The 25,000-nt window shown below is 31.7% G+C and overlaps 1 protein-coding gene and 2 long non-coding RNA genes across 3 annotated transcripts in view; 1 reads left to right on the top strand and 2 right to left on the bottom strand.

The window, feature by feature from the left end:
• LOC137645060 (uncharacterized) overlaps positions 1 to 25,000 on the top strand; it is a 171,863-nt gene that overhangs the window by 48,998 nt on the left and 97,865 nt on the right. The gene's annotated exons all lie outside the window — the stretch shown is intronic.
• On the bottom strand, positions 12,883 to 15,491 carry LOC137645059 (uncharacterized). Its single transcript, XR_011045272.1, has 4 exons — positions 15,337 to 15,491; positions 14,786 to 14,890; positions 13,713 to 13,800; positions 12,883 to 13,212 (listed from the first exon to the last, which is right to left on the bottom strand). It is a non-coding gene; the product is annotated as an uncharacterized lncRNA (long non-coding RNA).
• Positions 24,189 to 25,000, bottom strand: part of LOC137646097 (uncharacterized) — a 1,740-nt gene continuing 928 nt past the window's right edge. The window contains exons 3-4 of the long non-coding RNA XR_011045389.1: positions 24,655 to 24,741; positions 24,189 to 24,447 (exon numbers count right to left, since the gene is read on the bottom strand). This is a non-coding gene — a long non-coding RNA (uncharacterized lncRNA). The remainder of the gene's footprint in view (positions 24,448 to 24,654; positions 24,742 to 25,000) is intronic.

Here is a 25,000-nt window from a genome sequence, read left to right on the forward strand (position 1 = left end):
CAGAACTGGATGTCCAAAATATTTAAAGAATTACTACACATCGTGCACCCAACATCTTATCGACATGATAACAGTTACGGATAGTTCCCTTTTTTTTTCTTTTCTTTTTTTTGGCGGGGGGGGGGGTTGCTGAGCCAAGATACACGTCAATTGTGGGTCCCGGAGGTTTGCATATGTAGCCCCAAGCTTGTATGACAAGCTCTTGCCTATCGTACTGTTGATATAAAGGCTTCAAGAATATTTTTTTCATAGTACTAAGATGTGAACTTGTCAATGAACGCAAATTATTCTTCACGGTTCTCTAAATGATTAGAAATCTGTACGACAAACAGATCCCTTATATATTGGAGGAGTGCAGGGCACCGGGCCCATCCGTGTGTAACCGTAGCCACCGAGAATAGAGTCACGGTGGCTACGGTGTAACATGACCGGGAAACCACGCCATAAAGAAAAACATTTTCTACCGCTTGACCATCGTGGCTTGCACGGCACCCAGTTTTATGCATTCCATTCTTTATTAGCCTACACGTCATTTACGGCGTAAGGAATGGAAAGGCTTGGCCTTTCTTTCCACGCCCTATACATAATTCCGTACATTTGTTTTATATACATGCCTATGTGTCCCCCTTATATAATAGAGAGCGAGTGTCTGGATTTATATATATATATATATATATATATATATATATATATATATATATATATATATATATATATATATATATATATATATCCTAATGATAGGAGTTTTAGTTAGGAAAGGGAATGGAGTGGGAAGGGTTGAATCGGTACGAGTGTACATGCATGAGCATATCAAAATATTTAGCCGTTCTCTTTGACGGGTCGCTGTGATTATTGTACAGTATATATGTATACATACATACATACATACGTATAATTACGTATGTGTGTAAGTATATGTACCTTCTTGTGAGTGTGTTTGTGCTAAGAACTACTGTAAAAAGTCAAAACGGTGAACACAAAACTTCAGCATATTTGAAGTTTAATTCTGGTAACATTAGGCAGTTTAAGAAGTCAGTTAGCACATAAATGCTTTTATTGATGATATAATTTATTAGAAAAACGGGATAAAAGTTAAAAAAGATAAAGTATCCTGGTGTATTAAACAAAACTTTACGGCTGGGAAGAGGTTTGACAATGATAGATAAATGTTAAGACATGAAACCTTTAATGGGTCTAAGAGTTCTCTTGCTTGAGAGAACACCCGGGCACACTGTTATATCTAATTTCTCTTCCTCTTGTTTTGTTTAAGTTTTTATAGTTTATATAGGAAATATTCATTTTAATGTTGTTACTGTTCTTAAAATTTTATATTTCCTTGTTTCCTTTCTTCCCTGGGCTATTTTCCCTGTTGGGGCCCCTGGGCTTATAGCATCCTGCTTTTCCAATTAGGGTTGTAGCTTAGCAAATAATAATAATAATAATAATAATAATAATAATAACCCCAATTTTGTGGGAAAACAATCTTCTTAAATAGTAACATAGACTGTAAGTCTAGAGAGAATTTACATATTGGTTAAACGTCGATACCATGGAGAAGGAATTGAACAGCAAATGCTACTCTTAGAAAGTCCTTGAGTGTATACTATTTATCTTTGTTTACTCCTTTTGAATATAAATAACAATAATCCAGTTGTGATGAACTGCATACTAACCGCGAAGGAGGAAATATGACAAATCTAGCTAACACACGAGTCGCAGTATATTGCCTGAACGCAGAAATCGGTTGTGGCTGAAAGGTAAAATGTTGAACCGGGTTCTTGTATTGTAGTCTTTAATTTATTTGTATTATATATATATATATATATATATATATATATATATATATATATATATATATATATATATATATATATATATATATATATATATATATATATATATATATATATATATACACACACCCGTTTAGTGTTCGTATAAGCATGAAAGAAATCTCTTCAAGATTAATTTGTTTTAAGCCTATAGGCTCACAAGTTTATCAACAGCGTATACAGATAATTATAATTCTTTAACAAATAAGTTATAATTTGAATACGAGTCAGGTTTACTTTGTAATATATTTTTAAGTTTTTATTGAATAATGTACTGTTAATCATAATTTGGAAAATTTTCGAGAGAACAATAAGAATGAAACTAAGAGAATAGACTATAAAGTGTAGTTATCGAAATATTTTTATTATCATATACAGCGGAGATTGGCCTAAGATTAATGATATAGGCCTAGGCCTATCTGTCTCTTGGATACTGGACATGGCTTGACGGCGGCTTCGCATAGGAATGTTAAAAGGAACACGCCAGAGCATTGATTTTCATACAGCCTACTAATCATCGAATTAATTATTCATCGAGACAGTGACGATACACTCTCTCCGTTCAGCGCTCATACTAGGTGTTCGTATATTCAATGTGATGAAAATGACAACGGATTGAATGGATTTGATAAAATAAGATTGTTGGATTCTAAGTTTTAGCCTGATTTATACACATACGCATACTTGAAACACATACTTGAGTCTAAACACATGGGCATTATATATATATATATATATATATATATATATATATATATATATATATATATATATATATATATATATATATATATATATATATGTGTGTGTGTGTGTGTGTGTGTGTGTGTATATATATATATATATATATATATATATATATATATATATATATATATATATATATATATATATATATATATATATATATATATATATATATATATATATATATATATATATATATATATATATATATATATATATATATATATATATGTATGTATATATATATATATATATATATATATATATATATATATATATATATATATATATATGTGTGTGTGTGTGTATATATATATATATATATATATATATATATATATATATATATATATATATATATATATATATATATATATATATATATATATATATATATATATATATATATATATATATGTACAGTATATATATATATATATATATATATATATATATATATATATATATATATATATATGTATAGGCCTATATATGTGTGTATATATATATATATATATATATATATATATATAAATATATATGTACATATGTGTATATATATGTGTATATATGTGTATATATAAATATATATGTATATACATATATATATATATATATATATATATGTATATATAAATATATATGTATATATATAATGTAAATTATATATATGTATAAATATATATATATATATATGTGTGTGTATATATATATATATATATATATATATATATATATATATATATATGTGTGTGTGTGTGTGTATATATATATATATATTTATATATATACATGTGTATATAAATGTATGTATATATAATGTATATATATATAACGTATATATATATCTCTCTCTCTCTCTCTCTCTCTCTCTCTCTCTCTCTCTCTCTCTCTCTCTCTCTCTCGGTATATATATATATATATATATATATATATATATATATATATATATATATAATGTATATAATCATCATCATCATCATCATCATCAGCCGTTGCTAGTACATACAGACCAAAGCCTCAGACATTTCCTTTCACTTGCCTCTATTTAGTGTATTTCTATGCCTGTCTATGCATGCAAATTTACTTAGCTCGTGAATCTGTCGTCTTCTCTTCCTTTCCCTGCTTCTTTTGCAATTTTTAGGGACCCATTCTGTTGTTCTTAATGTCCATCTATTGTCTTTCATTCTCATTATGCCCTGCCCATGTCCATTTTTATTTTTCTTACATGTTAGAATGTCGTATACTTTGGTTTACTCTCGTATCCATGTTGCTCTTTTTCTGTCTTTTATTGTTATTCCCATAATTATTCTTTCCATAGACCTCCGAGTTGTAACTAGCTTATGTTCCAAGGCTTTAGCAAGGCTCAAAGTTTCTGATGCATAAACTTAATACTGGTAGAATAGAACCATCTCATTAAATACTTTTTCTTTTTAGATAGTGTCATTTTACTTTTCATAATCTCATTTTGTTTACCAAAAGCTTCTATCCAATACTTAGCCTTTCAATTAAGGTGTCATATACTGGGGAAATACTGTCTTATGTATATTCATTACTAATCTCTATAGGTTCATCCGTAACCCTTATTTGTTGTCTTCCTGCATTTTCATTTAACATTTTCTGTTACTCATATTTATTTTCAGTCCTTCATTTCTGCTTTCTCTATGATCTTTTGTAATTCCTCCCATGATTCACTAAACACGGAACTTGTCATCTTTAAATCTTAAGTTGTTAATTTGTTCTCCATTAATGTTATGACTTTATTTTCTCCTCCCAAATTCTTAAAGACTTCTATACAGGCTGTGAATAATTTAGGGGAGATTAGGTATCCCTTTCTAACTCATTTCTCAATTGGAATTTTCTCACCTGAAGTTTAAGGATTGTTGTACTTCCCATATAGATATCTTTTAAGTGTTCAAACAGAAGATTCATATATTCTTGCCATTGAAGGGCCTTTATTACTGCTGAACTTTTGACAGAATCAAAAGCTTTCTCATAGTCTATAAATGCCATGCATAGTGGTTTGTCATACTCTTCAGATTTTTCCATTAGCTGTTTAATTACATAGATACAGTCATGATTATTTCAACATATATTTTTTCTTATTATCTTATTGAACTATTTTAAATTATATTATTAATGCTGCATATTTTAGATATACTATTTTAGATCTTCTACGGATAAACTTACTATATCTTACAAGGTTTTTTCCTTGGATTAATTAGCTCATTATTTTCCTTCATCAATTTGTACAATTCGGCCCACTTTTAAAGCCTTCCCGCTCTCTTGGTTGATGTCTTTCTGATGTGTCTAATATGATCTTTGTAAATATTTTATGTATTACTGAGAGTAAACATATTGGGTGATAGTTTTTCAGGTCTTTTGTCTCCCATTTAGTGAATTAGTATAATGATAATTTTCCAAGCTGTAGGTATAGACCATTTTACTAGACATTTTGTGTAAAACCCAGCGATTTTTACTACCATGAAATCTCCTCCATCTATTAATAAATCGATTGTTAAGCCATCTTTTCCTGCTGCTTTGCCTCTTTCCATGCCTTTAATGCTTTCTTTACTTCTCCTGTTACGTTTGGTACCTGCTCGGGTGTTTCATTTCTATTGATGAAGTTATTTCTTATATCACTATTGTACAGAAATCCTCTGCAATTTTTACTTCATCTGTATTGTGGATATTTCAATTTTCATCCTTTAAAGCAAACATTTGATGGTGCTCTGTTTCAAGTTTTCTTTCATCAATTTGAAGCTTCTTACTTTCTTTAGTGTTTCTGCAACTTTTGTCTGATTGTGTTTACAAATATATTGGATTTTTAGGTTTAGTTTGGCTAGCTCTGCTAATTCTGTTTCATATAGATGATGAATGGAGAAGTATTAAATTAAAAGCTTAAGATAGAGACGACTGGCGAAATCTAACCGAGGCCCTTAGCGTCAATATACGTAGATGATGATGATGATAAGGTCTGATAATGTTTTGGGTAGAAATCTGATCTATGCATATTTTCCTGGTTTAAGAAATGTTCTTTCAAGCTATAGGCACCGCTTCTTGAGCTTTCCCCGTCTAGCTTATAACGCCAGAACAAAGAATAAGCCACCCATAGCAACATCAATGTATCCTTGGTTATGCTGAACAAACATTAGTATCGTGACTGGAACTCTCTAATGTCGCTGCGTCAGGTGGCGGAGGCCCACAATAACAGCGCGCTTATGTTTACCTTGGAGGTATTGTGCCCTAGTTTGAAATATTCCATAGACTTTCTCTTCAAATAATGATGATCATTCTCTGTTCACAGACTCTCTACAAATAATGATGATCGTACTTTCTCTACAAATGATGATCAATCTTTGTTCACAGACTTTCTCTACAAATGATGATCATTCTTTGTTCAGAGACTTTCTCTACAAATGATCATTCTTTGTTCAGACTTACTCTACAAATAATGATGATCATTCTCTGTTCAGACTTTCTCTACAAATAATGAGGATCATTCTCTGTTCAGACTTTCTCTACAAATAATGAGGATCATTGTTTGTTCAGACTTTCTCTGCAAATAGTGATGATCATTATCTGTTCACAGACTTTCTCCACAAATGATGATGATCATACTTTCTCTACAAATGATCATTCTTTGTTCAGACTTTCTCTACAAATAATGATGATCATTCTGTTCACAGACTTTCTCTACAAATAATGATGATCATTCTGTTCACAGACTTTCTCTACAAATAATGATGATCATTCTGTTCACAGACTTTCTCTACAAATATTGATGATCATTCCTTGTTCACATACTTTCTCTACAAATAATGATGATTGTACTTTCTCTACTAATTATGATCATTCTTTTTTCACAGACTTCTCTATACAAATAATGATGATCGTACTTTCTCTACAAATGATGATCATTCCTTGTTCACAGACTTTCTCTACAAATGATGATGATCATACTTTCTCTACAAATGATGATCATTCTTTGTTCACAGACTTTCTCTACAAATGATGATGATCATACTTTCTCTACAAATGATCACCATTCTTTGTTCACAGACGTTCTCTACAAATGATAATGATCATTCTTTGCTCACTGTCTTTCTCTACAAATAATGAGGATCATTCTTTGTTCACAGACTTTTTCTACAAATAATAATGATCATTATTTGTTCACAGACTTTCTCTACAAATGATCACCATTCTTTGTTCACAGACTTTCTCTACAAATAATAATGATCATTCTTTGTTCACAGACTTTCTCTACAAATAATAATGATCATTCTTTGTTCACAGACTTTCTCTACAAATAATGATGATCATTCTTTGTTCACAGACTTTCACTACAAATAATGATGATCATTCTTTGTTCACAGACTTTCACTACAAATAATGATGATCATTCTTTGTTCATAGACTTTCACTGCAAATAATGATGATCATTCCTTGTTCACAGACTTTGTCTACAAATGATGATGATCATACTTTCTCTACAAATGATCATTCTTTGTTCAGACTTTCTCCAAATAATAATGATCATTCTTTGCTCAATGTCTTTCTCTACAAATAATGAGGATCATTCTTTGTTCACAGACTTTTTCTACAAATAATAATGATCATTATTTGTTCACAGACTTTCTCTACAAATGATCACCATTCTTTGTTCACAGACTTTCTCTACAAATAATAATGATCATTCATTGTTCAGACTTTCTCTACAAATAATAATGATCATTCTTTGTTCACAGACTTTCTCTACAAATAATGATGATCATTCTTTGTTCACAGACTTTCTCTACAAATGATGATCATTCCTTGTTCACAGACTTTTTCTACAAATAATATATATATATATATATATATATATATATATATATATATATATATATATATATATATATATATATATATATATACATACATACTGTATATATATTTATATTGGTATATATGTTATATATTATATATATATATTTATATAGGTATATATGTTATATATTATATATTGTGTATATATATATATATATATATATATATATATATATATATAATATAATATATATAATATAAATATATATATATATATATATATATATATATATATATATAAATATATATATTTGTCCTTGTTTTCTTTCGTCACTGGACTATTTGCCTTGTTAGGGCCCTTGGGCTTATAGCATCCTACTTTTCCAATTAGGGTTGTGGCTTGACAATTAAGAATATATATATATATATATATATATATATATATATATATATATATATATATATATATATATACATATATATATATATATCGTGACAGGAAAATTCCACTCATGAAAATTTCACCCAGAAAATTTCACCCAAAGAAAATTCCACCCAAGTAAACAACAATTTAGAACAAAGTATCTAAAGATTAGTGCATTACCAAAATAAGAGTTCTTAACAAGCTAAAAAAAAAAAGAGATTAAATTACCAAAGATAATTGTTCTCTAGTAAACAACAAATATTTGTCCTTCGAATTGCTTATTGGATTTTGAAAAATGCATCCATAATGCTTTTTTAACAGAGTTTCCTAACACTTCTATACGTGATTGTTTGCTTCAGTTTGGCCATTCTTGCTGGAGAAAGGTATGAGAGATTGGCAGAAAATCTCAGTATAACAATGACCGACAGTTTGCTCTCAAAATTAAATGTTTTAATGCTAGGGCATTTCTTCCAACATCCGAAGTTATCGCTGCATTTGAATTGCTTTCGGACGATAATAATATACTAGACGAGTTCATTGGTTTCTTTGAAAGCCCCTATATTGGCGTGTACCGACCGAGGAAGAGGAACCAACCGCAGAAGAGGAGACCCCCTTTTCTCAATAGGTCTCTGGAATGTACATGAACAGTGTTGCCAGCTATATGAATTTATTCCTAGATTTGGGGATTTTGGGTGGCTGATGGGGATATTCAGTAGAAATTTCCATGAAGAGACAGAGATGATTAAACCTTTTTATTGTTGCAATTAGTTTGCTTGCACTTACATGCAGTAAAGCGAGTAATTTCTATACTGATTTAGTATAGCCTACAGGATCAGAAGAAAATATAATTGTGGACATGTGGAATTTTGGGTTGTTTTGGGGATTTTTTTATCACGAGTTTTGGGGAATTTTAGACGCCCAACTGGCAACACTGTACATGAATAGGTCTTGGAAAATATACCACGGTCCAATAACGGAGCTGAAGGTTTCCATAGTGCTGTACGATCGTCGTTAGCAAGCATACACCCAAATCTCTGGAAACTTTGTGCCGTATTGCAAAGGAAGAGAGCCTGACACACACACACACACAAAAGAAAATAAATAAATAAATTCATATTACATGGGATCACAACAATCAAAGAAATAAATACAACCGTAATAATGCCAGACTTGGACACCTTGTCGAATGTTTCGATGTCAATATTCTGAGGTTTTTAAGAGGTGTTGCATATGACCTTCATTAAATTTCCTTTTTCTCTTAATTTTAATAAAATGTTTAATTATTTTTTATTGGATATCCAATTTACTAGATAATTCTTTTTGAAGCAAGTTTTATAATTCTTAAATTAATGAGATTTAAACCTCTTGTTGAAAGTTTCGATTCTTGATATTTTCCTCATGTTTTTCATTTTTAATTTTTTTTATTGACGGTGCAATTTTTTAAATATATATTCAGTGTGAAACAAAAGTATACTCATAAATTTCTCATGAAAAGAAAAAATAATGTTTTATTGTTGTTTGCTTGTTAACCATACTTTTGGCAGTTTTCCGATACTTATGTTTCATACTATAAATAAACTAGGGCGAAATTTTCCCTGGGTGGAATTTTCTTTGGGTGAAATTTTCGTGGGTGGAATCTTCATGGAACCATATATTTATACATATATAGATTGGTTTTTAGCGGGACTGACTACCATATATTTATACATATAGATTTTTTTTTAGCTGTACTGACTACTACTATACGTTATTTGGTATTAGTCATTTTGAAAATTTCTTTTGAAGTATAGAAAACATTGATTTTTGCATTGTTCTTTGTCTTTGTATTTTGCGTATATGATTATGAATAATTAGTACTAGTATGAATATATAAATATCTATACAGTGCATGTATGTGAATACATGTAAACATATAAATATGAATGCACGTATATGTGCATATGTATACGTTTAGATACATGCATTTATATGCATATCAATATATTATATAAACTGTACACATTCACATTTATGTAATGTGTGTTTGTATACAACAAATAATTATCATGACTGGAGCGTGTAGTTACTATATTATAAATAGAAATTTAATAATTAAGGGTAATTTAAATAGCTCGTGTTAAGAACATTATCAGGGGTATGTGTAAACTGGATTAAGCTAGATATATTTTAATTATATTTAACTAGCGGACCCCGTGTAACAGATATTCAATACTAATCATGTTGTTCCTAACCTATACATTATTGAAGGAAATGTTATAAAATCCTAATGAGATTAGTCGTTAAACGAAAAGGTCGTGGAAGTTTATATAAATATTCCTAATGAGATCGTTAAACGAAAAGGTCGTGGAAGTTTATATATTCCTAATGAGATTAGTCGTTAAACGAAAAGTCCAGAGATTAATTATATTCCTAATGAAAATTGATAGAAGTAAGTTGGGTGCTCAAGACAATAGTAATATACCATGAAATTGAGATCTAAAAGGTCATGGAAGTTTATTTAAATATTCCTAATGAGATTTGTCGTTAACCGAAAAGGTCAGAGAATTATTAATTCCTATTGGAAATTAATAGAAGTAATCCGTTTTCTTCAGATTAGTTAAACGAAAAGGTCATGGAAGTTTATATAAATATTCCTAATGCGATAAGGTCTGAGTATTATATTCCTAATGGAAATTGATAGAAGTGATTATTTAGTTGAACATTTAAAAGTCAGGTGCTCAAGACAACAGTAGAATACCATGAAATTGTTTTCTTCAAAGCGTGAGATAATAAAACACCATTTTAACTACGATCTTGAAATTTTTTGATTTCTTCAAAGCGTGAGATGATAAAACACACCATTGTAACTACGATTTCCAGAAGTTTCGTTCAATGTTGATAGAAATAGTCTTTCACCATTGTATAAAATCCGTAATTATTTTTCTTTAAAGCGTGAGATGATAAAACACACCATTGCAACCATGATCTTAAGAAGTTTCGTTCAATGTTGAGGTGGTAAAACACAACTTTGTATCTAATGTTGATAGAAATAGAGTAGCTTAAATTCATTCACTATTGTATAAAATCTGATTTCTTAACAGAAGCTAGAAAATAAAACTGGTAAACTATAGTCTTTCACCATTGTATAAAATCCGTAATTATTTTTCTTTAAAGCGTGAGATGATAAAACACACCATTGCAACCATGATCTTAAGAAGTTTCGTTCAATGTTGAGGTGGTAAAACACAACTTTGTATCTAATGTTGATAGAAATAGAGTAGCTTAAATTCATTCACTATTGTATAAAATCTGATTTCTTAACAGAAGCTAGAAAATAAAACTGGTAAACTATAGTCTTTCACCATTGTATAAAATCCGTAATTATTTTTCTTTAAAGCGTGAGATGATAAAACACACCATTGCAACCATGATCTTAAGAAGTTTCGTTCAATGTTGAGGTGGTAAAACACAACTTTGTATCTAATGTTGATAGAAATAGAGTAGCTTAAATTCATTCACTATTGTATAAAATCTGATTTCTTAACAGAAGCTAGAAAATAAAACTGGTAAACTATAGTCTTTCACCATTGTATAAAATCCGTAATTATTTTTCTTTAAAGCGTGAGATGATAAAACACACCATTGCAACCATGATCTTAAGAAGTTTCGTTCAATGTTGAGGTGGTAAAACACAACTTTGTATCTAATGTTGATAGAAATAGAGTAGCTTAAATTCATTCACTATTGTATAAAATCTGATTTCTTAACAGAAGCTAGAAAATAAAACTGGTAAACTATAGTCTTTCACCATTGTATAAAATCCGTAATTATTTTTCTTTAAAGCGTGAGATGATAAAACACACCATTGCAACCATGATCTTAAGAAGTTTCGTTCAATGTTGAGGTGGTAAAACACAACTTTGTATCTAATGTTGATAGAAATAGAGTAGCTTAAATTCATTCACTATTGTATAAAATCTGATTTCTTAACAGAAGCTAGAAAATAAAACTGGTAAACTATAGTCTTTCACCATTGTATAAAATCCGTAATTATTTTTCTTTAAAGCGTGAGATGATAAAACACACCATTGCAACCATGATCTTAAGAAGTTTCGTTCAATGTTGAGGTGGTAAAACACAACTTTGTATCTAATGTTGATAGAAATAGAGTAGCTTAAATTCATTCACTATTGTATAAAATCTGATTTCTTAACAGAAGCTAGAAAATAAAACTGGTAAACTATAGTCTTTCACCATTGTATAAAATCCGTAATTATTTTTCTTTAAAGCGTGAGATGATAAAACACACCATTGCAACCATGATCTTAAGAAGTTTCGTTCAATGTTGAGGTGGTAAAACACAACTTTGTATCTAATGTTGATAGAAATAGAGTAGCTTAAATTCATTCACTATTGTATAAAATCTGATTTCTTAACAGAAGCTAGAAAATAAAACTGGTAAACTATAGTCTTTCACCATTGTATAAAATCCGTAATTATTTTTCTTTAAAGCGTGAGATGATAAAACACACCATTGCAACCATGATCTTAAGAAGTTTCGTTCAATGTTGAGGTGGTAAAACACAACTTTGTATCTAATGTTGATAGAAATAGAGTAGCTTAAATTCATTCACTATTGTATAAAATCTGATTTCTTAACAGAAGCTAGAAAATAAAACTGGTAAACTATAGTCTTTCACCATTGTATAAAATCCGTAATTATTTTTCTTTGAAGCGTGAGATGATAAAACACACCATTGCAACCATGATCTTAAGAAGTTTCGTTCAATGTTGAGGTGGTAAAACACAACATTGTATCTAATGTTGATAGAAATAGAGTAGCTTAAATTCATTCACTATTGTATAAAATCTGATTTCTTAACAGAAGCTAGAAAATAAAACTGGTAAAATATAGACACAAGTATTGAATTTTTTTTTTACACAAGTAGAGAATTTTTGATATAAGTAGAGAACAAAAGTAGAGATTTTATTTTATAAAAGCCAGTAATTGATTTCGTGGTTCACTTAAGGTTAAAAGTAATTATAACCTTGAAGTTATAGGTTCAATAGAATTCAAACTATGAATAAGGTAACATTTTTATTGTTTGAAGTAATTGCAAATACAAAGATAGTTTCATGCACCAGTAATATTTGGGGTACAGACAATAAGTTGTAGTTAACAATTTAGAACTAACAGGGTTTCAAAGTAATAACCTTAAGGTTAGATATCCTATAAATCAAACTTAAACACACGGTAATTATTTGAAGTCATTGAATATACGAAGATTTTCTTCATAATGCAGGGAATTTAAATTACATGATTATTGGAGCTCAGATATGGTAAGAAAATTTTTATGATTAGAAATATTGAGGCTCATAACTTCGTGCCGATGGGAGAGGCTGGCTACTACTTACCTGAAATGACAGATGAAATTGAAAAATTTTTAAAAATTATTTTGCAAATGAATAACTGATAAATAGGACACTTTAGGAAACTTTGTATAGACGGTATATGTGCAATATTTAATGGCAGATTAAATTGAAATAATTTCAAAAATTTTGTAACTGAATAACTGATAAAGGACATGAAAGTTTGTAAACTGTAAACGGTATAAGTGCAATATTTGAAATAACAGATGAAATTGAAATATTAATTCCAAAAATTTTGCAAATTAATAATTGATAAAAAGGACATGCTTCAGGAAAGTTTGTAAACGGTATATGTGCAATATTTGAAATATTTTGAAAATGGAAGATGTTGAAAGTTTATAAATAGTTGTGCAATATTTTAAATATGTTGAAAATGGAATATGGTGAAAGTTTGTAAACGGTATATATGCAATATCTGAAATATTTTGAAAATTGAATATGGTGCTACTCTTCAAAATTTAATTTAAAAAAATATTTACCCTTACTTTTTATAAGATGGGTGATTGGGGTTGTTTTGGTTGGCATGATTGTTCTTATCAGCTGGAACGTTTGATCCAAAGTTCCCAGTGTAACCTGAAAAGATATAGGAATGTAGAATAAGCCAGACATCGACCAGTACTAGAATGGTATTACCAATAGACTGCTATAATAAAAGTATTAAAATTATTATAATTAGTTGACGAGGTCTAACCCGTAAGTGTAAGTATAAGATTTGTGGTATGACATAACTACTTAATCTTGATCAACGAAACTAAAATACAATAGAGATCACTAGTTGGAAATGATCAGTCTAACAAAAATGGCAATGTTACGTAAAGGTTGAGATTAAACAGCCTAGTACGTAAAGGTTAGGATTAAACAGCCTAGTACGTAAAGGTTAGGATTAAACAGCCTAGTCGATGCATGTTATGGAAATGTAAACCAGACCTCTACCCGTATTAGACAGGTATTAGCAAGTACTAGATTTCTATGATTTGAACAAACTACATTTAAAAATATAATAAGAAATTTTAAAATGTTAGATTAGGCACAAGAATTCCTACATTTTGAGTGAATTTCGATTAATCAGGAGTTCGAACTCATAAGATGAGTTCTTAAAATGATAGAATGACATAACATTATTCAATTTTGAATGAGCAAACAAATAATTAAACAAAATGGAAATATATAGTTGGGAATAAAGTTCCGAATAATTCTGTAGTTACATACACCAGAGTACAATAACTACGAAAGCCTGGATTTCACTAAAACAATTCTGTAGTTATATACACCAGAGTACAATAACTACGAAAGCCTGGATTTCACTAAAACAATTCTGTAGTTATATACACCAGAGTACAATAACTACGAAAGCCTGGATATCATTAACAAAGGTTATGTAGCTACATACACCAGAGTACAATAACTACGAAAGCCTGGATTTCACTAAATCAATTCTGTAGTTATATACACCAGAGTACAATAACTACGAAAGCCTGGTTTTTATTAACAAAGGATATGTATAGGTAGCCTAATGAACAACTTTAATTACGAATAAATCTCCATGACAGGCGCTTACCTTTGTACTGGCCATGGTTAGGGTTACATTGATTGGAGTGATTGTTCAGATCTGCTTTGTCCCCCTTGCCGGTATACCCACCACTGCTCTTGCCTCTGTCCATGTCTGTCAAGAAAGATGCCTTTACCATAAAATACTAGATTTCAGAATTAGAGAATTATATATGAAAAGACATGTTTGAATTCATAACATAAGAAACCTAGTCTCAGTAAGTCACATCAGGGTGACCATTAATACGATCACTCAAATGAAAGTTTTAGCAGAGGACTTTATATAGAATAGTCTTAACCACTGATAACACATCAGCTTAATTCAGAAGTGCACTTATACATACCGACGCCTTTACCATAAAATACTAAATTTCAGAATTAAGAGAATATATGAAAAGACAATTGTATGAATTCATAACATAGGAAACCTAGTCTCAGCAGGTCATATCAAGGTGTCCATTAATACGGTCACTCAAATGAGTTTAAGCAGAAGACTTTGTATAGAATATACTTAACCAATGATAACACATCAGCTTAATTCAGAAATGCATTTATACATACCGACGTATGACAAGTTGTGAAATCTGGTCACAAGGATGTTGTGCTGATGCTGTGGGCTCTTCGGGAAACGGGATGATTGTAAGCCACGAGTTGTTGTTGGGGTATTAAAGCCAACACTTGTTGCCACGGGCCTTTCCCTTGGTTGGCCCGTAGTATATATATAAACCACGAGGTAAGGTCCCTAAATTTATACAGGTCCTCCAGTCAGTCTCTTAGAAACGCCTACTGCATCACCATTGGTCGATACCAAGAGCCCATAATTCGATTGGCCAATCAGTTATCAAGTTTCGAACTCTGATACGTGATTTGTGCAGGGCTCATGTTTGCGCGCGCGTGTGTGTGTGTGTGTGTGTGTGAGAATGAAACGTGGTCTGAACGCGTTTTTGGGTGTTACAAACTGTCTCGTTTGCGTACAAGACTAGTTTTGTTACTCCCACTGAATTATACCGTTAATAATGTTATCGAGTATATTGAAAAGCCGAGTAATTAGTATATGTTGATTACTCAGTTTATTCATGTGAATATAATATGATGTTTATACAATATTGTAAAGTGTAAACAGTTTAAATGTAAAAGATTATTTACTGAATTATATATATTCAAAGTTAAATATCGAAGACTATCTTTAATCAACTGCACATATACAACATTAAGGTCCAATATATATATATATATATATATATATATATATATATATATATATATATATATATATATATGTATGTATGTATATAGTTAAATGCTAAGCTACAACCTTAGTTCGAAAAGCAAGATGCCATAAGCCCAGGGGCCCCAACAGGGAAAATAGACCAGTGAGGAAAGGAAATAAGGAATATTAAATATTTTAAGAATAGTAACATCAAAATAAATATTTCCTATATAAACTATAAAAACTTAACAAAACAAGAGGAAGAGAAACTAGATAGAACAGTGTGCCTGAGTGTACCCTCAAGCAAAGAACTTTAACCCAAGACAGTGCAAGACCATGGTACAGAGGCTATGGCACTACCCAAGACTAAAGAACAATGGTTTGATTTTGGAGTGTCCTTCTCCTAGAAGAGCTGCTTATCATAGCTGAAGAGTCTTCTACCCTTACCAAGAGGAGAGAAGCCACTGATCAAATTAAAGTGCAGTAGTTAACCCCTTGGGTGAAGAAGAATTATTTGGTATTCTCAGTGTTGTCAGGTGTGTTTGTGTAGATTGCCTTAACTTATGTTAAGACACGGGCTCTTGCCGCTGGGCAGCCCGTAAATATCTGGTGTATTAGGACAGAGGAGAATCTGTAAAGAATAGGGCAGAATATTCGGTGTCTGTGTAGGCAAAGGGAAAGAACTTTAACCAGAGAGAAGGGTCCTATGTAGTACTGTGTGGCCAGTCAAAGGACCCCATAACTCTAGCGGTAGAATGTCAACGGGTGGCTGGTGCCCTGGCCAACCTACTATATATATATATATATATATATATATATAGAGAGAGAGAGAGAGAGAGAGAGAGAGAGAGAGAGAGAGAGAGAGAGATGTATGTGTGTGTGTGTATCTTTTCTGTGTGATGATATCTCAACGTGATTAAAGGTTTTGAATATCGCAATTATCAGCAAAGCTGTAGGCCTATTCGGGTAGTTGAATCAGTGGAACTTCAAATGTTGAAATTTGCAGCAAATGGTTTTATGTTTAATAGGTTGACACAGGTCTCTTTATAGTTTATATATGAAATATCTGTTTTAATGTTATTGTTTTTAAAATATTTTATTTTAATTGTTCATCATTTACGTATTTCCTAATTTACTTTCCTCATTGGACTATTTTTCCTCTTGGAGCCCCGGGGCTTATAGTAACTTCTTGCTTTTCCAACTAGGGTTGTAGCTTAGCAAGTAGTAGTAATAATAATAATAAGAAGAAGAAGAAGAAGAAGAAGAAGAAGAAGAAGAATTTGTATTCTTTGATCTTGGGTAGTGCCATAGCCTCTGTACCATGGTCTTCCACTGTCTTGGGTTAGAGTTCTCTTGCTTGAAGCATGGGCGTCAACAGGTGGGGGACGGGGGGACAAGTCCCCCCACTTTTCAAAGTGGGGGGACATAGTATCATTTGTCCCCCCCACATTTTTAGCATTCACTATGGTGATTATACCAATGTAATATTCAGCTAAGGGATGAAACTAGAAATTATGTCCGTGCGTGTGCAAAAATACTTTAGTTGGTCTAGAAAAATATTAATAATCAACGTACTGAACATTAAAGAATACTTCACTTCCACTGATCTCACCGAGTATCAAGATTTATCGTCAGTACTGTTGACTGGGACACATAAGCCAGAAATTATCACTAAGTATCCAGAACTCAATGAATCTCTGAATCAGCAACTCGATTTCTTCCACAACCAGTTTAAGGGGTCAACAGTTGAAGATTATAGAAAGATCTTCGCAGATATGGTACCAGAAGTTCGCCGAATGTTTCCTCAGGTAGAAGCATTGTTACGCCTTTTACTTGTCTCCCCCAGCAAGTTCCTGCACAGCTGAGAGGTCATTCAGTGCTCTCAGACGATTGAAGACATGGTTACGTAGCAGTATGAGTCAGCAATGCCTTAACCACCTCATGATTTGCCATGTACATCGTGACCGTCTAGCTACCTTAAGTCCACAGGCGATTGCTGAGGAGTTCATCCGAGCAGAAGACAAACGAAGGACCATTTTTGGTAGATTCTGACTAACAGAATTGCTAGGATTGACACAGGTTATTTTTCGTCTTAATACTTTAAATGATATGATAATATTCTTATTTGAATGAAACAACATGAGTCTTGCTTTCATATAATGTGAATTAATCATTTAATAAACCATGCATGTTGATTTAATCAGGCTTTATTAAAATTTTCAAGTAATATAATAGTGTTTATATCTTAATCATTACAAAGGGTCTAAGGTAATACTTCATGCTCAAAGCTTTAATGTCATCATGTTTGGCCAATGAATTTAAGAAATATTAAAATTATTTTGTATAACTTGACAGAGATACAAAATTAAAAGGCTTATAACAAGATTTCAGGCAGGATACAGGTCTTGTATTTTGCTGAAATATGTTGCTCAGGTGCCTTTAAAAGCACAAAAAGAGGTAATAAATTAAAAAGCTATGAGGGCTCGCTGCGCTCGCCAGCCTCGCTGCGCTCGCCAGCCTCGCCTGTCAATGTCCCCCCCCCCCCCACATTTTAGAAGCCAGTGACGCCCTTGGCTTGAAGGTACACTCGGGCACATTATTCTGTCTTATTTATCTTCCTCTTGTTTTGTTAAAGTTTTTTTTAGTTTATATGGGAGATGTTTATTTTAATGTTGTTGCTCTTCTTACAATATTTTATTTGTCTTCGTTTCCTTTCCTTACTGAGCTATTTTCCCTGTAGGAGCCCCTGGGCCTAAAGCATCCTGCTTTTCCAACTAGGGATTTAGCTTAGCAAGTAATAACAATAATAATAATAATTTATCAACATAATTGGTACATAGTGTGAAAGAGTGAGATAAACAATTTTATGTAACCGAGCGAGAGGTGAACACAAGCTTTGGAGGGGGGGGGACCACCCAATCCAACTCAACACGTATTGAACATTGAAACATTGAAATAGCAATGACATCAACCCGGCCTTTACGATTCTTAAAATTGATTGTTTATACATCTCTCGTAGTTTATATGTTTCCCTGTCTTCATTCCTCACTGGGCTATTTTTCCCTGTTGGAGCCCTTGGTCTTTTAGCATCTTGCTTTTCCAACTAGGGTTATAGCCTAGGGTTATAAATCGCATTTTATTTCCTAAATCTTGCTGATCTTCATGAAAGTAGTTCAAAATGCTAAAATCTCTCTCTCTCTCTCTCTCTCTCTCTCTCTCTCTCTCTCTCTCTCTCTCTCTTTCTATATATATATATATATATATATATATATATATATATATATATATATATATATATATATATATATATATATATATATATATATATATATATATCAGGAGTTAGGTGATAAAAAAAAAACAATGTTTTTACTTTGGTTCGAAATCTGTAAACTTTGGAATAGAGACTAGGCCTATAGCATATTTAATTCGAACCAAAACTCATAGAACAACTATGGACTTTTCAGTTAATGTAAATTCAACAGTCGACGAACATAATCTTTTTGTATCTCAATTACGAAAATAATGTAAATTAATCAAATGTAATTGAATTTTTTAAATGAAATTTGAAAGTGTTATATAATAACGAACGCGATCCATACGGGAGAAGACCGTTGGCATTGCACCATGTTTGAACGGTGTTGGAGAGAAAAATATTTCATTGTCAAGTCATGGTTAGTTATGTTTATTTTAATGGCTTCAGTTTTATGTATTTTTGCAGTTTATTTCCTTATTTCCTTTCCTCACTGAGCTACTTTTTCCTGTTGGAGACCTTGGGTTTATAACATCCTGCCTTTCCAGCAAGGGTTTTTGCTTGGCTAGTAATAATAATAATAATAATAATAATAATAATAATAGGTAATTTTAAAATTTTTGTAGCTTGAAAGCTGACATCTTTAGGGAGTTTTAAAATTTGTGTATTTTAAAAGCTTACCTGTGTAGGTAATTTTAATATTTGTGTAGCTTTAAAGCTAACTTTAGGTAATTTAGAAATGTATTGCAAAAAAAGGTTTTTTCTTTGGGCAATTCAAAATAAAAAATTGTGTAGCTTAAAAGCCTAATTCTTTGGGTAATTTAAAAATTTGTGTACCTTAAAAACTTACATTATTATGCAATTTTAAAATGTTTATAGCTTAAAAGCGGAATTTGTTTGGTGACTTGAAAATTTGTGAAGCTTAAAAGCTTACTTTTTTTTTAATTAATAACAAAAACCGGATCTTATAAATTCTTATGTACTTAGGGAAATTTTAAATGTGTAGCACAAAAGCTTAATTCTCTAGGGGATTTGAAAGTTTGTACAACTCAAAGTTAACATTTTTATGGAGAAAAAGCCTAATGAAAATAATATATCAATGTGTGCCGAGTTCACATGTACTTGAATTCTTCATTATCTAGGTCTTCATTATCAAGGTAATATAAAAATTCATGTAGTTTGCTTAATTCCTCAGAGAGAGCTTACTATACAATAATACGATGTTATTATTATTACTTGCTAAGCTACAACCCAGGGAAATGTTTATTACTAGTCATAATCTCCTACGCCTATTTACGCAAAGGGCCTCGGTTAGATTTCACCAGTCGTCCTAAGTGAACCAATCTTGCTCGGGGAATGCGAAGAGCTTGCCCAAACCATCTCCATCTACCCCTCATCATGATCTCATCCACATATGGTACTCGAGTAATCTCTTAGTTTCATTTCTAATCTTGCCATTTAACTCCCAATATCCATCTGAGGGCTTTCTTCTCAAATCTATTAAATCTATTGTAGATTGTTTCATGGTCACACTATGACTCGTGTCCATAGAGTAACATTAGTCTGATTTTATATGTAATTTCAGGCGGTTTGATTTCCAAATTTTACTTAATCTAGCCATTGATTGATTTGCTTATTTTCAATCTTTCACTAAACTCTAATTCTAAGGACCCTGTATCCAGTTTCCAAATACTTATCTTCAGCCCAACCTCGTGCGATATTTCATCCATTCTGTTAACCAAGGATTGATAATCGTGGGGTGTTCTGCTTACAAGGACAGCATCATCAGCATACTCTAGATCTGCTAATTTTCTATCACTGATCCAGTCCAATCCTTCTCTGACTGCTCTACCCATTACAAAATCCATGTGGATGGTAAACAACATAGGTGACAACACATTCCCTTGGAGTACTCGGTTGTACACTGGAAATTCATTTGATAACCCTCCAATAACAGTAACTTTGCACATGCTATGCTCATGAAGTTAATCAAATTTACATATTTAAGAGCAATTCCAAATTAACGCAGGACTCCACAAAATTGGCCAGTGCACACTATTAAAGGTTTTTCATTGTCCGACAAAAGGGCATTTCCATGTTTTACGCATCTCTGTAAATGTTCCAAGATGAAAATTTGATAAGTGGAACTTCTGCCTTTTCCAAATCGTGCTTGTTCCTCTTTAGACTTTTCGTCAATCTTACTCTTAAATCTCTCTAGAATAAGCTTAGAATATATTTGACTAGTTGTTGCAATCACTCCATTTTTATTCATCATATTTTGCCTTTTCATGCCACATTCTACATATTGTAATAGTCATTGTCACTTCATTTTCGGCCAACGTCACCTCGGCAGTTCTTCCATCATATCACAGGCCTTCTCATCCTGTTTTTAAGGATAGCTTTCACTTCAACCACACTAAATTCATTCAGTGAGAAAAATTAAAATATGGAATTGGAATGTTAGAACCATGAATCCGATTGGGAAGTTAGGGCAAGTGAAGAGTGAATTTCTGAAATAGTTTAGACATCTTGGCCTAAAGTGACACATTGTAAAGGGGGGGGGGGATTGGTAAAGAAATCTTCAAAGCAAGGTAATGTACACTAATCCTATTCGGGAAGATCAGATGGAGTTTGAGAAGGGGTAGGAATGATGAAGAGACAAAGATGGAAGGCATTACTAGGAGTAAAGCTGTGAAAAGTATATTGTAACTGAGCAAAATTCAATTCAAAGGCTGTGTGACACGAGTATAGTTCTCTTTGCCTCAACATTTATTCTCGCGAAGTATGGAAAGTTTGAAATGAAAATTGATTGGCGACCTCACTTCATAAGTTGGAGGAAACAATAAGGGACAGAGAATATTGACTAGTGTGGAGTCTCTCAGCGAAGTTGAATAGAAAATTGATGAATTCTCAGTAAAATCTAAGAAACTTCACCATGTGGAAACTACAAGTTGGATAGACCATTGTGCTATTAATAACGATCCCCAGCGGGTCGGAATTTAAGAGCACTGAACAACGATATATATAATTCCTATGTTCATTTCAGGAAAAATTCTAGAAGGACAGGAGTTAGCAACTTAATTCAAACCTATTTGCTATCTAAAGATTTTGAGAGCAATTTTATTGTAGCTTGGGTAAAAAGATGAAATTTCACAGTTGGTAACGAAGTGTTTGGACACGCCCTACAAGGCGAGAGCCAGATATCAAATAATCGGTATAAGATACTCGATGTCGAAAATTAAAGGCAAGACTAGAACAGCGGTTTTCAACCTGTGGGAAATTTAATTTTTTTCTACTTTTCTACGGTTTCCTCAATCTCATGTAACATGGCAAATGGAACCTCTAAAAAGAACCTTTGTGAGGAATATATGTAATAGGGGTTTACTTCATTTACTGCTAAGTGTAGTAAAGGGTCAGTGTGTTTTGTGCCAGAATGTACTTTGTAATGATTCAGAGGCTCTCAACACGGGAAAATCATTTTGACAAAACTTACAATGAATGTAGCTTGAAACTGGTCTCTAGTGATGCATTTCAGACACCAAAGTAGGAATGTACTAGAGGCTTCTTAGGAGGTATTAGTTGAAATAACCAAAATCGGGGTTTGTGTTTAGATTTGGAGATTGCTCCAGAGGTTACATCATCTCATTACATGATATGAATGACAATTGACAAACAACCTATACCTTCAGAGTAAGGACAAATCAGTAATTCACTTTGACATTACGTAATTTTGAAGCAGAGATGAAGAACTGGTCTAGGAAAATTAGGTCTGGTAACTTGACAGTTTTGTCAAGATAATCTTGAAATTAATTTGTAATTTGAGATTTTTCCCGGTATTTCACTATTCTGATCTCAAGTTAATTTTGTAAACTTAGTAACCCTTCTAATGCAGTACTAGATTATCTAGAAACCGCTCAAGGAGAGTTCCTAGAAATAAAGCTAAAAGTGTCAAAAATTCTGTTCAAAGAAAATGTCAAAAATTCTGTTCAAAGAAAATTTATAAAAATTCTGTTCAAAGAAAATTTATAAAAGAACTGTGGTTACAGCTAGAGAAGTTTGGACTAAAAGCCATTTGTCCTTCAAACTCTACTAAGATGTTAGAATGCAGGAAAGCTGTCAGAATGCAGGTTTCCTGCCTTATTACCAATAGAAACCAAATCGAACATATGGATGTGCATTTTTAGTGAGGCAGCAATTAGGCATATGGGTACAATAGAATCTTTGAGTTTAATTTTCAAAATGATAAATTCAGGTTTCCAGTTTTTAAATTAGTCGAATTAAAAAAAGCCCACTACTTGAAATGAGTTGAATTATGCCTTCCTTAAAATATTCACCTAAATAGATGGATTAGAGAAGAGCAACACTTAAGTTATAGATCAAAGATATTAATTAAACCACTGGATGAATTCGGGAAGAATAAGTTATGTAATCGTTTAGGGTGTATTAATTCACTTCAAACTTTGTATAGTTATATTTTTATTAATCACACTTTGTATAGGGTTAAATTTTCATTAATCCACTTGGAGGTTAGTCGAATTCATTGAAAATAAAGAAATCCATTATAACTATATTGAAGTCATAAATAAAGAAATCCATTATAACTATTAGTTTCGCTTACAGCGGGTGGAATGGTTGACTTTACAGCATCAAAAATTTTTCAGCGGGTGGAATGGTTGACTTTACAGCATCAAAAATTTTCAATTCAAACTAGGTATAGAGTTATATGTTGACTTTACAGTATCATAAAGGTTTAATTCAAACTTGTTAGTTACATTTATAATAATCCACTTAAAGGTTATTCGAATTCATTGAAAATAGATTTTATAAGCTTCTCATAACAAAGGTTTCAATTCAGATTTTAAGCTTCTCACATAGCAAAGGTTTAATTCAAACTTGTTAGTTACAAGTATATTAATCCACTTATAGGGTATTCGAATTCATTGAAAATAGTTTACAAGCTTCTCACATGTTTATTTTAAGTCAACTGATAATTTTCATGTTGAATATTAATTTGAAGGCTACACATTACAAAATCTTGCTACTTTTGAAAACAGTTGAATCTTAATTTGAGGGCTACGTGACAAAATCTTCATACTTTTTGTAGTTGCTTAAAATTTCAGGATTTTTATTGGCCTTCCCTGAATACAGCATACTCCATCCACTGGTGGCCTCATTTCTCTGCCGATGGGGTAGGCTTTCTATTTCTTAGCTGCAAAGAAAGATTTGCACTGATGAAACTAATAAATGAAATTAAACTCAAAATAAAAATTGAAATAGACACTAGTTATAGAAGGTTAGGGTTAAGAATACTGATACTCGTGATATAAATACTCTTAACATGAATATCTGCAATATTCCTATCATCTTGATAAGATGCTGGTGCCAAGACAGAGCCAAGTGTTAGTATAAAACTTACGTTTATAGGATGGGTGATTGGGGTTATTCTGGTTAGCATGGTTGTCCTTGTCAGCTTTAACGTTGGATCCAAATTTACTAGAGTATCCTGAAAGTGGTATTGTAATGTTATGAACGGTATAACAAGGCCATTGCCGAAAAATGTTCTAGTTACCAGAGGCTAGTACTAGGATGGTAACTAAGAGGCTAGTACTAGGATGGTAGTTACCAGAGGCTAGTACTAGGATGGTAGTTACCAGAGGCTAGTACTAGGATGGTAGTTACCAGAGGCTAGTACTAGGATGGTATTACAAACTTGATTGATGCGATATAGGAATTGCATTATTAATTTAAGTCTGAACAAATTA

The sequence above is a fragment of the Palaemon carinicauda genome, chromosome 8 (genome assembly GCF_036898095.1).
Source record: "Palaemon carinicauda isolate YSFRI2023 chromosome 8, ASM3689809v2, whole genome shotgun sequence".
Taxonomy (NCBI): domain Eukaryota; kingdom Metazoa; phylum Arthropoda; class Malacostraca; order Decapoda; family Palaemonidae; genus Palaemon; species Palaemon carinicauda.